This window comes from Rattus rattus, chromosome 2 (assembly GCF_011064425.1).
Source record: "Rattus rattus isolate New Zealand chromosome 2, Rrattus_CSIRO_v1, whole genome shotgun sequence".
Lineage (NCBI taxonomy): Eukaryota > Metazoa > Chordata > Mammalia > Rodentia > Muridae > Rattus > Rattus rattus.
Genome location: NC_046155.1, coordinates 125,866,169 through 125,885,757, shown reverse-complemented (window position 1 = coordinate 125,885,757; position 19,589 = coordinate 125,866,169).

Sequence of the window (19,589 nt, the reverse complement as noted above, 5' to 3'; positions counted from 1 at the left end):
AGATCTAAGGTCCCTTTGTATTCTCCCACGTTCCCATCCCCAAACCACAACCTTTGGTGTGGTGGATACCATTTCCGGAAAGACTTTTATATTTTAACCATATATACATATGTATATATGCAAATACTTAAGTGTTAGAAAAGGCTTCAAGAATGAATTTGTGTGAGAATTCTAAGTGCTTCTGAGAAATCTCCAAGAAGATAAGCCAAGAGCTCGGTGACCTCAGTTTCTTCAAAAACAAAGAACTGTTTTTGGATTGTAGCTTTCGTGTTTCTCCCACATGTAACAGATAGGGGTGAGTTTACTCCAGATTATTCGTTCCATCTGGGTATTGGTATTTGTATGCCTCTATGAAAAAAACATGTTTCTGCCATGTGTTGTGATTGTACATGTTACTCATGTGGCTCGTCTTGACCCTCAGAATATAATTTGTCTGATTCTTTGACTAAAGCTGGCTATTCCATGAGACTTTGGCTTGCCTCATTCTCCCAGGTCTAACCACCTCTAGAGTGGGAAACACACACCTGTATGTACATATCTATATATACTAAAATATACATGCTGGCATGTATTAGTAAACATGGTAAATATATGTATGTGTATGTATGTAAGCACATGTAACAGTTTACATGTTTTAGTTTAAACTTCAGACTAAGGATATAATAAGATTAAGGATATAATAAGATTAAGGATATAATATTCTGTAAAACTTTTGCAATATGTTTTTTTTTAATTTTGAAATGTATTTTTATAATTGTACTGCTTCTCCTAGTGTGTGTTGTGTTTGGGCCACAGTGTGCACATGGAGGTCAGAAAGCAACTTCTGGGAGTTGGTTCTCCTCTGCCATGTGAGTCCACAGGGTTGAATCGAGGTTGCGGTCAGACTGGGAGGCAAGTGGCCTTTCCTCCTGAATCACTTTACTAGTCCTGCTTTCTTTTTATCTTTATTAACTTGAGTATTTCTTATTTACATTTCGATTATTATTCCCCTTCCCGGTTCCTGGGCCAACATCCCCCAACCCCTCCCCCTAGTCCTACTTTCTTAAACTTTACTTTTATTTTTAAATTGTGTCTGTATGTATGTTGTACATGTTGCATGTTGCATGTACTTGTTAACACGGATGGTGTATGAAAGGAAAATTATACAGATTTAAGGTTTAAAAATATGAAGTTAAAAGAGTATGTTTCAAAATTCACAACCTCAGAACTAAACACTGTGAAAAGCAAGCCCAGGCAGCCCTGCCCTGACGCTAGAACTAACAGACCAAAAAAGGAAAGGAATGCAGAACAGACCAGGAGTACCGGATCTGACTCACAGGTCACCTGGCAGGAAGAGATAAGCCCCCAGCCCCCGACATCCAGGACACCCCAAACCTGCCAATGTGTGTAGCTATACCTTATTACCTCATCATGTGAAATAGCCAATCATATGTGAACATGTCTATGTGCCTCGTTTGAATCCACCAATCCCTGTAACTATGCATCTGCTTCTGTACGCCCGCTTCTGCTTCCCCAATCCCTATAAAAGCCCCATGCTGGAGCTGCTGGGCGCGCAAGTCCTCCGAAGAGACTGTGTGCCCGCAGGTACCTGTGTTTTCCAATAAACCCTCTTGCTGATTGCATCCAAGTGGACTCGGCTCGGTCATTGGGCGCTTGGGACTCCTCCTGAGGGAAAGGTCCTCTCCGGGGGTCTTTCAGTGTACATGTGTGTGCACATGGGCATGGAGACTCACCTTTGCTCATGGAGAAAGAATCCTCCACTGAACCTAAAATTCATTGACAAGAAATAGCCAGTGAGCTTTCGGGGGTCTACCTGTCTGTGCCTCACTACTCTAGGGTTACTACAGGTATGAGCCACTGTACTTGGCTTTTTAACATTGGTTCTGGAGATATGACCTTAGCTTCTTGTGCCTTAAGTGTAGGCACTTAACTGACTGGATCATCTCCTTAGCCCTTCGTTTTTATTTTTTTAAAAAGTGGTTAAGCACTTGCATTGAGATTTTACATATTGGGATAAATAGTCTATTCTGGTTATTTTTCTGTCAATTAAACATAATATGACTCACCCAGGGGAGGGGAAACTGAATTGAGGGATTGCCTTCATCAAATCAGTCTGCTAGCATGTCTATGTGCATTTTAAATTTTATGATTATTGTAAGAGGCCCTGTCCACTGTGGGTGGTACCATCCCTAGGCAGCTGGGCCTGGGCTTTATAAGAAAGACGGCCGAACAAGCCAGAGAGCAAAGCAGGGTATAGGATTCCTCCCTGGTTTCTGATTCAGTTCCTGACCCCAGGTTCATACTTGAGCTCCTACCCTGGTTTGTCTTGATGACGGACTCTAACTATTTTCCCTCCTCCGGTAGCTTTTGTTCATTACACCAATGGACAGGAAACTATGTCATAACCCTATTTCATTCATCTCAGCTACTGTTCACTTTTAAACCTAGGCAACCTTTGCAATAAAACTCTGTCTTCTGTTGATAAGTATATTTTTTCTTTGCTTTTGCTCTTCCCATTTCTGCCTCTACACACAATATGTTAATGGAATTCTCCTGCCTGGCTCCTCCTGTTTCCAGGCGAAGAGCATTACTATGGAAATAAAGCATTGCCAGTAACAGAAGAAGCAAGCTTTCAGATGATTACACATTGGCTTAGTCCCTTTCAAAGCGATAATAGCTGAGTGTGGTAGTGCAGCCTTTCAATCCTTGCAACTCTGTTGAGGCAGGTAAACCACAGGTTTGAGGCCAGCCCATAGTGAGAACATGTCTCAATATAAATAAGCAGCAAGAATAAGTAGATAGATTAAATAAAATAAAATTATTTCGATTTCCAGTTCTACTCCAGTGTCTGAGCATTTCTGTCAACTCGTCTTTCTTTGTCTGCCAAGGATTCCTGATACAAATCCACCCAAGGATTGTGCTTATAGGCGAAAGCATGACAATGAAAGTGAAGCATTGATGAGCAGCAGGAGGTGCATCCTTCCAGATTGTTATGTATCGACTTAGTGCCTTTCAAAGGGGAGCTACGGGACTGTGGTGGTGGAGCTTTCAATCCTTGCAATTCAGGATGCTGAGTTGAACCTTTGTTCTTCTGGGTGCATCCTAGGTGCTAGGGTCTTTCCTAATGTGCACGCAGGACCCGGTGAAATGATGTGGATATGAAGCACATCCTACTAAAGGGGTTGAGACTTTCCCCTCACTTTGTACAATGGGTTTCTCCTGATTGCCTACTAAGGATTCATTATATCATTTTAAGCAACTGCCTCCTTTTTTGCTCATATGGTCCATCCTTAATTTGTCTGAAGTAACCAGAGACTCACAGCAGTAGTTCAGAGAATCTATTACATTATGCCTCAAATTCTATTTGCTTATTTTTGTGTTGTGTTTTGTCCATACAGAATCTGACTCTGGAGCTCAGATTAGCTTGGAACTCATTATGAAGACTGGCCTCACTTATGGCAGGCCTCCTTCCTCAGGCTCCTATGTGATGGAATTTCAAGCATACATTGCTAAGCCCAGGTCCTAACTTAGGGGGGATTAAGAAATTTCTTTCTTTTTTTTCAACTTCATTAACTTGAGTATTTCTTGTTTACATTTCGATTGTTATTTCCCTTCCCGGTTTCCTGGCCAACAACCCCCTAAATCCTCCCCCTCCCTTTCTATAGGGATGTTCCCCTCCCCATCCTCCCCCCATTACTGCCCTCCTCCCAACAATCACTTTCACTGGGGTTCAGTCTTAGCAGGACCAAGGGCTTCCCCATCCACTGGTGCTCTTACTAGGCTATTCAGTGCTACATATGCAGTTGGAGTCCAGGGTGTGTCCTGTAGGCAGCAGAATGCAGCATCCTCATTGCGTATCCAGTTTGTTAATCTATGTCTTTTTATTGGGGAGTTGAGTCCATTGATGTTGAGAGATACTAAGGAATAGTGATTGTTCCTTCCTGTTATATTCGTATTTGGATGTGAGATTATGTTTGTGTGCTTTTCTTCTCTTTGTTTTGTTGCCAAGACAATTAGTTTCTTGCTTTTTCTAGGGTGTAGCTTGCCTCCTTATGTTGGACTTTGCCATTTATTATCTTTTGTTGGGCTGGATTTGGAGAAAGATATTGTGTAAATTTGGTTTTGTCAGGGAATATCTTGGTTTCTCCATCTATGTTAATTGAGAGTTTTGCAGGATACAGTAACCTGGGATGACATTTGTGTTCTCTTAGGGTCTGTATGACATCTTTCCAGGATCTTCTGGCCTTCATAGTTTCTGGTGAGAAGTCCGTTGTGATTCTGATAGGTCTGCCTTTATATGTTGCTTGCCTTTTTTCCCTTACTGCTTTTAATATTCTTTCTTTGTTTTGTGCGTTTGGTGTTTTGACTATTATGTGACGGGAGGTGTTTCTTTTCTGGTCCAATCTATTTGGAGTTCTGTAGGCTTCTTGTATGCCTATGGGTATCTCTTTTTTTAGGTTAGGGAAGTTTTCTTCTATGATTTTGTTGAAGATATTTACTGGTCCTTTGAGCTGGGAGTCTTCACTCTCTTCTATACCTATTATCCTTAGGTTTGATCTTCTCATTGAGTCCTGGATTTCCTGTATGTTTTGGACCAGTAGCTTTTTCCATTTTACATTATCTTTGACAGTTGTGTTGATGATTTCTATGGAATCTTCTGCTCCTGAGATTCTCTCTTCTATCTCTTGTATTCTGTTGGTGATACTTGTATCAACGGCTCCATGTCTCTTCCTTTGGTTTTCTATATCCAGTGTTGTCTCCCTTTGTGCTTTCTTTATTGCTTCTATTTCCATTTTTAATTCCTTCACCTGTTTGTGTTTTCCTGGAATTCTTTCAAGGATTTTTGTGATTCCTCTCTAAAGGCTTCTACTTGTTTATTTATGTTTTTCTGTGTTTCTCTAAGGGAGTTCTTTATGTCTTTCTTGAAGTCCCCCATCATCATGATCAAATGTGATTTTAAATCTCGATCTTGCTTTTCTGGTGTGTTTGGATATTCAGTGTTTGCTTTGGTGGGGAGAATTGGGCTCTGATGATGCCATGTACTCTTGGTTTCTGTTGCTTGGGTTCCTGTGCGTGCCTCTTTCCATCAGGTTGTCTCTGGTGTTACCTTGTTCTGCTTTTCTGACAGTGGCTGACCATCCTATAAGCATGTGTGTGTCCAGGAGTGCTGTAGACCTGTTTTCCCTGTTTTCTTTCAGCCAGTTAGGGAACAGAGTGTTCTGCTTTCAGGCGTGTAGTCTTTCCTGTCTACTGGTCTTCAGTTGTTTCTGTGGGCCTGTGTCCTGAGTCTACCAGGCAGGTCATTTGGAGCAGAAAAGTTGGTCTTCCCTGTGGTCCCGTGGCTGAAGTGGCTCCTGGGGGACTGCTTTTGAGCTCTCTGTGAGGGTGGCAACCAGGAGGGCCTGTGCCACCTTTTCCTGCCCCCACCTCGTGCACCACGGTCCAAGATGGCATTAGGTGTTTTCCTCTGGAGTCAGAAATGTGGGCAGAATGTAGCCTCTTCTGGCTTCCCAGGCGTGTCTGCCCCTCTGAAGGTTTAGCTCTCCCTCCCATAGGATTTGGGTGCAGGGAGCTTTTGATCGGGTCCCTTCAGATCCGGGCAGTGTCTGGACAGCAGGGGACCTGCCCCTTGAGTGCCCTTATCTTCAGGTTCCCAGAGGCCCTATACAGTTTCCTCTTGGGCCAGGGATGTGGGCAGGGGTGGGCAGTATTGGTGGTCTCTCTCGCTCTGCAGTCTCAAGAGTGCCCACCTGTCTGGGCAGTGAGCTCTCTCTCAAGAAATTTCTAAAAAAGAAATAGAGACAGACAGACAGACTAAACACACACACATGCGCACACACAGACACAGAGACACACACAGACACAGACACACATACACACAGACATACACACACACATATACACAGACACACACAGACACACACACACACACACACACACACACACACACACTTTCTTTGCAATGCTGAAAGGCTCATTGGCAACTAAACAAGTCTATGGCTCTATGGCTCTATGGCTTCTTCTGGCCAGACCTATGTAGATCTATTCTGGAGAAAGTGCTGCAGAAGAGCTTACTGCACTGAAATATTACATAAACTTGGCATATTGACCATAGATCCCAATACTCTAGGGATTTGTAGAGTTTTTTTCTTTTACAGAAACAATGTTTGCTGGGGTATTAATGTTTTATTACTGGTGAAATTTTATATATAATCTTTTTATTTATTTTTATTCACTTTACATCCTGATCACAGCCTCCTGCCTCCTCTCCTTCCAGTCCTACCCTCATATCACCTCCCCCCTGCTACCTCCCCTTCTCCTCAGAGAAGAGGTGCCTGCCTATGGGTACCAACCCGTCCTGGCACATAAAGTAGCAGAAGAACTAAACACATCTCTCCCATTGCGGCCAGACAAGGCAACCCAGATACGGGAAAGGGATCCAAAGACAGGCAATAGAGTGAGAGATAGCCCCACTCAATTGTTAGGGGACTTACATGAAGGCTATGCAGGCTCTTTGGTTAGTGATTCAATCTCTGTGAACCCCTATGGCCCCAGGTTAGTTGACTTTGTAGGTCTTCTTGTGGTGTCCTTTCATAGTACAGCTCACATAATCCTATTCCCTACTCATCCACAGGATTCCCCAAATGCTGCCTGATATTTGACTTTGGGTCTCTGCATCTGTTTCTATTAGCTGCTTGCTGAAGCCTCTCAGGAGACTGTTATGCTAGGTTCCTGTCTACAACCATAACAGTGTCATTAATAGTGTCAGGAGGTAGCTCCCTCCCCTGGGGTGGGTCTCAAGTTGGGCCAGACATAGCATAGCGATTTCCTCAAAAGCAATCCACAAGACACGTTTTGGGGATCAGACCAAAGTTCAATATTATGCTTTTACAACACTAATTTCTAGTTTGTCTTTACAACACTAATATCTTCTAGTTTGTCGCTCATTACCAGCTCCTGGGCTTCTCTGAAACAACTGTTTACTTCTTCATTCCACCAGGGTATGGCTACCTTTGGTGATTTTCTTGGGTGCCTGGAACTGCCTTGATAGGTTACAAAATGCATTCTTGGGTTTGGGGAAGCTCCTGATTTTCCAAATGCCTTTCCATGACATGCATTGTTTCAGAGACCTGTAAAAATAATAGCCATGAGTTATTTATAGATAAGTATTAATGCTGCATCCATACTCAATCTCTTTATCTGCACAAGGCTTCAAATAGATGCAATAGAAATTTCTTCCCAAGTTATAAATGATTTATTCTGACTATTCAATAAAATCCATACTCTCAAAAGTGACACCTCTGACACTTTTCACTTACAACCACTAAGAAAGGGTTTTGAAGAAGTAGAATTACTAAACCCACTCTATTCCTGCCTCTACCAACCCTCAAATTCTTGCCAAAAAACAGCTCTCAAAAAAAGAATCACTATCTTAAAGACATAAAATCCCCAACACTGTACAGCCTCTCCCCCAACTAAAGGATCAATAGTTGTTGGCAGGAAGAATTCCTAGGAGCTTGGTCACCTCAGGCCCTTTATTTTCCAGGTGGCTAGAAAGACAATGAGATGATTGGTTTTAGGTCAGTAAGGGAATAATGTCCACTAAGATGTGCAGGCCAGTAGGTGTCCATAACCACTGGGCCACAGGTATGAGAGAAGAAAATGAAGTCCAAGCTTTGTCTTTTATGTTACAATATCAAGGGATAATGTTTATTCATACTGAAGATGTTGATGATATATGAAAATTGTCATCCTAAAACGGAGAGCTTTGGATCAGTTACTGAGTCAACAAACACACAAAAGGCAAAAAAATCACATCTAAAGTTTTCTCTGATTTGAAGTTCAGCCAGTTCTGTGTGCTACCTGGATAGATAGACAGGTAGATTGAGAAGCAGATAAATGGGTATGTACATAGATACGCAGTAGAGATAGACGCAGAGACAGATAGGTGGAGACATGAATTATATCATTGATTCATTGGTTATTTTTCAAGAACTTCTGATAGATCTTATAAAACTATAGTGGCGATATGAATCTTTTATCACATTACCAGTGAGCCATTTTAACGGAAAGAGGTATGATTTTCCATCTTACTGACTTTGGTTTGCCTGTGGGCGATCTGCCACTCACAGAACATATCAGTGATATCAGTAATAAAACCATCACTATTCATCCAGACTACATATCTTCTGAGAGGTCAATGCTCCTCCGAGCACCATTTATTCTTTCACTTTCTGATTCCCAGGAGACAGAGGGCGTAGCCCCTACCCTGGAAGAGCTAAACGTTTAGTTTGTAGAACATAGAAACTGTCAGGGAAGCAAATGCAATATTTGACAGATTCAATATCCTAAATGATTTTGATGAGCTAGATTTCAAAAAAAAATAAACATAGGTGCAAAGATTTGTGAAGTAAGTGTAAAAACTTGTGAAGAATTTTATGCTATTGAGTATAAAAATAGCAGTATACAATAAAAGACTCAATTTGTATAAAACATCTTTTAGTTACATATGTGTTTACTGATGTGATTTTTTGTATGTGTTATAGCTTTCCATGTGTATGTGTATGTTTGTTCCAGTGCCCATGTATACTCATGCAGTTTCTAGAGGTTAAAGTCAGGTATCTTTCTCTATTATTCTCTACCTTATCTTTGTGACAATCTTTCACTAAGTCCAACTCATCCACCAATTAGTCTGACCAGTGTCTCCAGGACCTGCCTGTCTCCATACTCCAACCCCATGCCCTGTGCTTGGGTTACAGACACATGCTACAATGTCCTGGTTTGTATGCGGATGTTGGGGAATCTGAGCTCAGGCTTTTATGCTTATACAACAAACATGTTACCCACGGAGGTTTATTTTTGCTCCCTTGTAGAAAATACCTTGAGTGGCATCTTCATTTGCTAGGGCTATTATGAGAAAACTTGAAAAACTGAGTTGTTTGGACAGTAGTTTACTGTTTCACAATTGTGGAGGAAAAGGGCCTGAGGTTAAGACCCCAATGGAGATGAATAGTTCTGCACGCCAGGACTCTCCACCTTAGATTCTCGTGAATTGCAGAAAATATCTAGTGCTCACTGACTAGTAGACCTATTTCCATGGTCTCTGCCCTCACTCTCACATCATTTCCTAATTTCCTCCATTTTATGAGAACACTACTCACTTTGGGCTAGAGACCATCCCTAGGGACTTTATCCTAACAAAATGCTTTTTCAATGCCCTTGTTTACAAGCAAGTTCCCATTCTGAGCTACTGGGAATTAGTACTTCAGCATAGGTGGGAGAGCAATTCAACCCTCAACAGGGAGTAGACACATTTAAATCACAGCTTAGGTGACACTTCTAATCCTGTCAGCAGAGGAAGTCTAGCATCAACTTTGTCTGTATTTACTTAGATATGACTTACAGGTTCTGGCAGGAATGGTTTCACTATGATACACATGGATCATGGGATAGTAGTGCATGATGGTCAGAAAAGGAAATCATGGAGAATAGGAGAGGAAAAGCGGAGATGTTTGACCCCAAAGAAGAGATGGAGGAGTGGGCAGTAGCTAGTGACTAGGGGCTAGGGGAGTCTGCATTAGTGACAGTAACCTGTTCTTGCTAGAGGAAGCATTGCCTGAGTAGGAAGAATGGAGAGTGGGGTTTAAGACAGGGTAATATGGGAGTGAAGAACCAAGGCTTTGAAGCCACATGCCTGGATAGGAGCGCTCCGAAAGACAATGTAGCTATGTAGGCAGGTCTATAATCTGTAGGCATATCTATAGTATAGATATGAGGCAGCACAAGCTTCATAGTGGTGCAGTGATGGTTACATGAAGTGCCCAGATAAGGGTATAAGGAGGTGACTGACACCTGGCACACTGGCTCTGATCATGGTCATCATCACCACCATCATCATCATCGTCACCTTCACTGTCGTCTGCAGAAAGCAGACACCCCAGAAAACCAAATGGAAGGGAGAAGGAAGAAATGATAGGAACAGGCCATGATGATTGTGTGGGGGAAAAAACAAACAGTTTCTCCCATTGTGAACAATCTCTGGAGAGTGTTTACAGCTGAGACAAGACCTGCTTGTTTCTTAGGGAAAGAAGAACAGGCCTGAAATAAGCAAAGGGTATTGGCTTTCCAGCCATTTCTACAAGCATTAGCAGAGATGACTTTATAGTGTAGTCTTAATGGAATAGACTCACAATTCTGATGCAAATTTTTATAACTCCGTGTTCACAAAGCAAAGATCTACAAAAACTTTATTAATATTTCTAATTGTTAAAAACATAAAATTGGTCATTTAAACCATTTTTATATCTAGGTTTCCTAAAACAGCGTGTGGAAGAACTTATGTGCTGTCAGTAGGTAGAGAGGAGTCTCAAGAGTGAGTGAGATAAAGAGGTACAGTCAATAATAGAATGACATATTAAGTATAGATAGTCACCAATTCTGTCTACTGAATTCTGAAGGACCCAGGGACACAGGTATGAAGGGAAGGAACTCCCAGAAGCTGTGTCACTATATCTCAGGACAGTGGCGGGCAGGAAGAGGAGACAAAGTATCTGGAGTTCTGTCATGCATTGGTTATAGAGTGACTCAGTGGTGGTAAACCTTAGGGTTCACACAGATGGATAACAAGATGTGTCCACTACAGGGGCCAACGGGATGGCCAAGGTTGGGGAAAAGCAGTTGCATGCAGGAAGAAGACAGGCACTGCCAAGATGTACCCTAATAAAATTCAAGCCTATGCTAAGCTGGTTGCTGTAGACAGAGCTGGGGGAAGTCAGTGCAGCTGAGAGCGTTAGAAGAGGTCCAGATGAAGGAGAAGCAAGGTAACTAACAAACACTGACACACTCTGGGTGCTAGCTAGTACAACTTTCACGCTAGCCACGTAAGCTGCCAGTCTCAAAGACATCAATCAACTTGCATAAAACTGCAGTCAAGAAAAATGTGGCTTACTTAATATATATAAAACCCATGGTTCAATCTTCAGTCCCACAATTAAAGAAAAAGTTTGTGGACTAGGGATGGTTATGCCCCTGTTATCCTAGCACCTGGGAAGTGGAGGCAGGAGGATCAGAAGTTGAAAATCATTTTTGACTACATAGCAAAGTTAAAGCCAAGCTGGGTTACATGATACCCTGAGATCCAGTTTCACTTCTGTTTCTATAATAAAATGCCCTGACAAAGGTTTATTTTAGTTCACAATTCCAGGTTACAGTCCATCATCGTGGCTAATCAAGCAACTTTTCACATTGCATCCATAGTGAAGAACAGAAAGAAATTAATGTGTATACATTCACTTGCTCGCTTGATTGTGTCTACTATCACACAATTCAGGGCCCTCTTACTAGAGAATGGTGCCGCCAGCAATGGACTGGGTCTTCCTATATTGATAAAGTTAATTAAGTTATCCCTTTCCCAACCAATAGGCCACAGGCCAACCCAATGTAGAAAACTGCTCATTGAGACTCTCTTTTTTGGTGATTCTAGGTTGTGTCAAGTAAAGAGTTAAAAACAAGTCATCATACTCAAACCAAACACAAAATGTGGAACCAAGTTTGGATCCAGATCAGATTCAAACTTGGTTTTTTCTTTTGGCGAGTTTGAAATCCTGCTGCACACATCATCCTAATCACCGAGCTAGGTTCATTCTGCTCATCATATAGCATTCCTATTCCTGAAGCATTTTGCAGGAAAAAAAGTTAATGAACGAGGTGGTCAAGTATGAAGAGATGGGAGATAGGAGATGCAAACATCAAACTCGGCCTCATGGATAGATAGGCTTGCGTAAATTTATGAGGTGAAGAGGCAAGATGTTTCTGACTTGGCAAAGGTGATTGGAGGCAGAGTGCTCTATGGTCTGTGCCTGCTGTAACCAGACCCGATGACTCTTTATAGCACATATGTTCAGAGGATGGTGGGAATACTGCAAGACGAAAGTGGACTTTTTAACTCCGCTGTTCTCAAAAGGCGATCACTGTGTAGTGCACAGGTTGCAGTGACGAGTCAGTGTTTTTCAACAAGAGGAGATGCCAAGCCCTTGAAACACAAGGGAGGTAACACAGATGCACACATCTCACAGGCACAATGTGTGTACATACAGCCAAGGCAGTGGGACACTAGCATATTGCTCAGCTGCCTGACCTCCCAAGTTGATGATGTTTAAACAAGTTACAAGGAAGTGAAGCTAGAGGGTTTATTCAGATTTTTCCATTGGCTTTTTATTTTTGAATATATTTTAATTACATTATCAACTATCGGTCCTTAGAAAATTTGTATTTTTCTATCTACACAGCTAAAGACTGAAATCCAGAACAGAGTGACTCCACGGAACAACACTCCAAAAGGGTTCCTAAGTGGTATCTCTGTCTTGTCTCTCTTGGTCAGCCTTAGGATACTTGCAAGGCTGTCAGAAGATCTATTTTAAGTTGTCTCTAGGGGTATAGGTTACAGGAATTAAATTTCTGCTCTGTATAAGGTTTCATAACCTGCTGAGGAAGTGTCAAAAGACCTGGGTAGATATGGCTGGTTTCCACAAACAGAAAGATCTCCTTAGGGTCATAACTCCATATGAAGGTAATCACCACACGGAAGCCACATTCTTTTCTCTGATAGTGGACATGGCCTTACTCACTCAATCTATTTATCCATCTCCCTCCTTCCCCTTCCCCATCCATTCTTCCCCATCCTTTCACTATGTCCTTCATTCTTCATCCATCTTTCTTGTCTCCTGCATGCTTCTGCATGCCTGTCCTCTCATCGTCCTCCCTAGTTATACTTTTCAATGGTGAGCAACAGGCAGCAACTCTGGACATCTGAAGCAAAATAGGATTTATGGAAAAGATATTAGAAAAAGAACCTGAAATTAGATAAAACAAATCAAAAACTCCACTTAGAAGCAGGGCATCATAGCACATTGCCCCACTAGAAATTGTTGAATGAATAAACCCCTATTTCTTTCTTCTCTGTCCATGCATCATCTAAGCATGAAGGAAGTCCCAAGAAAACACAACCCAGTGGCCAACCCAGGCAGCGTGTGCCATGTGAATAAAAAGAAACACTCAGTAGAAAGGCTTTGCTGGAATCCCTCAGCTTCTGTGATGAGAGCACAGGCCACTGGCCCAAAGGAAATGGGGGAATATTTATGAAAAGATGGGTGCCAAGAGGTCAGAATGTTTTTAAAATAATTGTTTTGTTTAAGGCCACCTTCCACTTCTATCCCCACATAACCTTAGAGGCTTATAGGATGGTTCTTGGAGCCAGATACTCCTGGTGTAGGTCTGTGTCAGTGATATACATCCTTCCGATACCAATATATCACATAGCATCTAGCAATCTACCATATATTTGCATTTGTGTTATCTCATTGCATATTTAAATTTACTCAATGCTACAGGTTGAATTGTGTTTTCTCTTGAAAGCTAATATTATTAAATTTCTAACTCCCAAAGCCACCATGTAATTCTATTTGGAGTTGGGCTTTCAAAGCAGTTATAAAGTTAAAAATGAAGCTTTTATGACTGGGTTCTAATCCTTTCTGACTTGTGTTCTCTCATGAAGTAGAAATTAGGACATACATATTATCATGGATGTAAATAGACGAAAGGACATATGAGGACACAGAGAGAGGGTGGGTATCTGCAAGCCAAGCACAGAGGCTTTAGAGAAAACCAAAACTTCCAATGCCCAATTCTGGGTTTTTAGGCTCAAAAATCCCCCGAAAATTCAATTCTGTTGTTCAAGTAGCCCACCTTACAGGATTTGTTTTGGTATCTGAGGGAACTTGGAACACTTACATAAGAGAATCAAGAATGTAAGAGACCATGAGAAGAATTAGTCTAAGTCCCACAGTAAACCAATAGCAGAGAGACCAGATTCTTTGGTTCTAAGTCAGCTTTCTCCCAGCTCCCCCATCCTATTTCTTTCCATGGTTAGTGCCCTTTCTCCCCTTCAGTTAACCCCGTCCTGATAAAATAAGACAGTCCTTGAATGCAGCGACTGCTGTTGACAGAAGCTAATCTAATCCTCACTCTCAAATGTGAGATCTCCTCTCATGGGTGCAGTGCAGATCCCTAAATGATTACCACTGATTTTTCAACAGCTAATGTTAAATCAACAGTGATTAGCCATTTGCTGAAAAAACCCATAGTAAAAGTGACGATGTGCTTGTTAAGATAGCATGCAAACGAATAGTTATTGTGAAAGGGACACTGGGTCAGAACAAAGGTACCATGCTTGCAGCTCCGGTTACACTGCATTTCATTACCCGGCCTTATCAGGTAAACCTCCTGCACGAATCCAAACTGTACATTTTAAATTGAGGTCTGGCATGTGCATTTTATTCACAAATAAAGAAATCTTCTAGCTGGGCCTGTGGTATATGAGCTAATGCAGGAACTGCCCTCATATTCCATCACTGCGGTGTGTATTTTGGATCTCAGTGTTCCTTTGGTGTTGACCTCTGTTGTAGCCAACTCTTCCTAACCAGCTACCCCACTGAATAAATGTGTACTTCATTCATGCCTGAAACAATATTTCATAGACCAGAGTGGATCCAGATAGTTCGTTCCTCATTCTCCCTATGATGTGTAATAACATGCCCAACGGAAGAAGTTGTCACTCAACAACCCCTCCAACACACACACACACACACACACACACACACACACACACACACACACACACACACACACACACACACACACACACACACACACATGCTTCCAAATAGCTGTGTGTTCCTGGATTTGGAGGCTCCATATTGTATTTAAGATGAGTTCCTTAGAGCTGTGTCCTCATAAAGGACAAAATTAAGGTCAGATACTCCAGAATGTGCTGAAAGATTCTTAATCCAAGCATAATTGTTTCTTCCAAGCCAATGATTATGCCTAACACTTTACAGCCAATGAACAATGCTCATTGAGCCTGACATCATGGAAGGCAGATGGTTCCAACATGTAGAGGCTCGATGTCGTAAACAAGGGAAATTCATAGCAACAGAGCACAGTCTGATGATAGGAAAGATACTTGTGTCAGTTCAACGAAATAACTCCCATTTTCTCCATTTATACCTACTGCATGAGTAATGTTCATAGCACAACTAGCATATTTTAACTGAAAAAAATGTGTTTTGAGTGTGCCTGTATGTGGGAGAAGTGGCGGTATGTGCATCCCACAGTGCTTGTGGGAAGGGAAGGGGGCAACCACTGATATCAGTCTTCCGCATTCAGCTTTACAACTTCCTGCATAGCCCTAGGAAACGATTTTTAATGGAAATACCAGAAAATGTGTATGTACACCTTGTTTGAGATGGCGTCTCTTTGTTAGTCTCTATTGGGTATGCCAGGCTACTTGGCCCATGAGCTTTGGAAATTCTTCTCTGTCTGCTTCTCAACTCATAGTAGCAGCACTGGGGTTACAATGTGCACCACCATGCCCAAGTTTATGTGTGTCCTGGGAATCTAAAATCTGGTCCTTACACTTTACCCACTGAACCCCCTCCCTGGCCTGAGGGGGAATATTATGAAGACTTTCATGAATTATGACATTAAAGCCAAAGAGATCATGGCAAGGGTTTTTAATCTAGCTGTATATTGGTCAAATACTAAGAGAATTTTAGACAAGTACACAGATCTTTTCAAAACTTTAAAATGAACAGACTCCTAATGTTTGAACACTGAATCACTGATGTGAGTTTTATTTTTAAAAGTGTGTGGTGCACTCAGATTTGTGTGCACCCCTGCATGCATGTATGAGTGTATGCATGTCATTTGCTACTTGGAAAACGGGAGCACAAAGTGATAGCATATACTTTTAAGTTAATGGATATATTTCTATAATATAATTTTAATTGCTGGATTCATAGTGTCCTATAATATGCAGTGATTTATTTTAAAAATTTCCTGTTCTTGGGAACCTAAGAAACTTCAATACTGCAAGAAATATTGCTTAGTGAATAGCTTCTCAACTTCATATCTTTGTGCTTTTCTGTAGGAAACGATTTTTAATGGAAATACCAGAAAATGTGTTTGTACATGTTTAAGTCTTTAGATTGTTACTGCTACTATGTAAGATCAGAAGAGAAATGATGGCTCCGCAGTTCGGAGAATGCACTGTCGTTACAGAGGATTGAAGCTCAGTTTCCAGCACAATGCCAGGCAGCTCATGACTGCCTGCAACTCAAGCTCCAAGGAGAACCAGTAGAGTTTGCGTGTACAGATTCTACCCCATACACACATGCACATAATTAAAAATAAAACTTAAAGAATGTTATACTAAAATTTATTCTCCATTGCAATATGTGTCAAAATTCTAGAAGGAAGAATTTTAATGTTTGTACCATAAAGAAGTGATTGACTACTTCAGCCAGTAGCAATGGGTCATTCTCTCTCTCTCTCTCTCTCTCTCTCTCTCTCTCTCTCTCTCTCCTTCATATATATAAATATATATATGCATGAAGATGTGATATAAGTTACTATTAATTTGTCTTTTTATTTTGTGCGTTATTTTTGTGTCATTTAAAAGATACATTTAATTTATATTTCAATAAATAAATAGTAAAAATTTTCAGCCAGACAATTTTGATTGAATTACATGTTTTTTATATTTAGATAGCAATGACCTTACCAGTTCCCACTACTACAATGTGTACTTATACATACAATCATACCTACAGACAGACACAAACAGATATCACAGACACACAGACACACAGACATACAGACACAAAGAGGGAGGGAGGGAAGGAGGGCAGGGATGAGAAATGTCTTACCAAGACTAGACTAGACTGGATTAATGCCGTCAGTAAATTACAATGTATACAAGTCCAGTAGTACTGAACATGGATTTGTTATGGTGTATTTTTACACATAAAATAACACAGTAGTGAGTGACAGATCACAGAGATTATCAACACCAACCAGTGCAAAAGGATCATTGTAACAACTCCCGAGTATCAGAACACTCCAGATTCTGGCTGCTTTTGTTTCTCCCCAATGCCTATCAACTACCAGTAAGACAGCAGGCATGCTCATACATGTATATACCGCGGGCACGCACATACATACATGTGTATGTAGGATGTGAACAGCATTACTGATAGAACAGTTGGAGAAAAGAGTCCAAGAGTCCAAAACCTGGGTCTGGTTGGAAAGAGGTTGGCAGTCAGGACTCTAGGGTGAAGGATGAAGAAGAGGCTTTGGTGGCTGCTTCCATTGTTGCAGATACCCATTCTGCAGCCCTATGCTGCTCTGTTTTTTTCATTTACAAGGTACTTGTGGGCTATGAATGAAAGTAATCTTTACTGCCTCAGGCCTGTGGCTTTTGAAACACCCAAACACAAGACTTTCTCTTGCCCCGTGATATAGGTATGGGGAGCAAGGCTCAGACATCAGAATCAATCCAACTGGGTCCCTAGGAACAGAACTCTGTTTACCTGTTGGTTAGGAGTAAGAAATGAACCCCTCCTGAGTTCTGAGGATTGACATTTTATAGTTTAATTAGTCTAGTTTAATTAACACTAAGGTCACAAGGGGTAAAGGGAGGAAGCTAGATTTATAAACAATCACCTAGAAAGTATTGCTAATCATGGGCACTTTCATTTCACAGTGTGGTTTGGAAGTCGTGTATAGGAGACCTGGAAACAGGAGTGCTTTGGGAGTTTTCCTTCCCCACATGGGCAAGCCTCTTCATGACCCTCTAAGGCTGGTTCAGAATCCTGGCCTGAACATCTGTAGGCTAGAGTGTTTGGCTAAGTTAGACCAGCCTACATTAGGAGATGCTCAAGTTGTGTCAAGTAAACCTGAGATCCTCAGCTTCCCGACTCAGGATGTCACCAACTGATCAAAAGCAGACATGGAGATGATACCAGAATTGATTCTATGTCCTTAAGGCCACCAAGGTCAAAATACTGGTCAAAAGAGTGGTGGAATGGACACTTTAAAGGGAAATAAAAAGTAAACCCCACTGTCTTTTTATTTTCCAGAAAGGGTTTTGTGAGAGATATTTGTAGAAGTTTTACATTCTGTTCCTAAGTGAAGCACCCTGGGGATTTCAAGCAGCAGGAAGCTCCGTGGAAAGCTTGCAATTAACCAATTAATATGATGGAATGCGAAGTAAGAACTCATAAAGTGGGCCAAGAGAAAGATCACCCTGGCCCTGAGTGAAGAGGACTGGCTGTTTATATTTATCAGGTTAGCAATGTGAGTGCCAAGCTCTGCCTTCGATCATGCTGTGTGGGAAGGTGCACAGGTCTGCTCCATCCGGGAAGAGGATTTTAATGATGTGTGTTTTATAATGAACGGCCACATGCTGCCTTGGAAACTTTGCTAAGTGAAGTCTGTTGGCAACAGATTTCACTTCTCCCTTTACAGTTTGGAACACTTGGGCCATATGTGTATATATAACATTGTGTGTGTGTGTGTGTGTGTGTGTGTGTGTGTGTGTGTATGTATTTATGTGTGTATAATTTTATTTAATTACATCTCTTCTTGTCACAACCCTCAAATATCTGGATCCATCTAGATGAAACACTTCTGCTGTGCTACACTGTATTAGTGAACCAGGGTAAGTTTAAGAGTTGGCAAAGTACAAATTGGGACTTCTGAACTCCGAAGAAGTCCTGTTTCTAGAGTCCGTAACTTGGATTGCTTCTCTTGCTCTTTTGGCAAAATAGCAGACAGATGTGGCCTAATTAAGCTGGGTTATTTCGGATCACCAGTCCAGGGTCCAGTTTGCCATGTCAGAGAAGTGGTTGCAGTAGGAGCTTGAGGAAGCTGGTCACACTGTATCTTCCAGGGGTTAAAGCTGGCCTGGCTTCAGATGGAAACTTAAGGCACATCCTCTCCTGGGTGGCCACCTCTGATGACAGATCTTGAGACTTGCCAACTACCATAATCCCATGGGCCAATTCAACAGATTAAATTATTACTTTTAATGTATCTATCAGGTTTTCAAATGAAGTCTGAAAAACTAACAGAAATGACACATCAAATTGCACAGAGGGTCATAATATTTTTTTTTACTGACTAGCAGACAGAGTATTTGAAATTAAAAATACCTTCTAGGGTAGGTGGGGTTGATGTCATGTCAGACACTGGTGATACTGAGCGGTTGCCTTCGGGTTTGCTTCAGAATTTCTCTATCTTTTACTTGATATTGTTAATTTCCAGGGAGTATTTGGCATTTATTCCCTGCTGCTGAACTCCATGACTAAAGAGCAAGAACGCTGAGTGCTTTCTATATACACACCTTGCAGCACCAATCTCTCTAGAGCTAACACGTGTTGTCTGGTTCTTGTTCAGCTAAGTCTCAAATTTTTAATAATTAAAAAGTTATACTTCAGATTGATTTTGCATTTGGCTAACAATGAATGACCTTAGAGTAACGGATTCTATTTCTCCAAAATTCTGTGCAAGGAGACACCTTTGGGATCTTTTGGTGTCTTTGGCCAAAAGATATTATAGAGCAACTGTGTAGAAAAGGTATTCATCCTTGATGTTCTACCTTAAGTGCCATTTTGGGGAAAAATATTTCCTTATTCCTTAAGAATCCTTGAAAAATGTAAGTTACCGCAAGCATATGCCTACATTATAGGAAT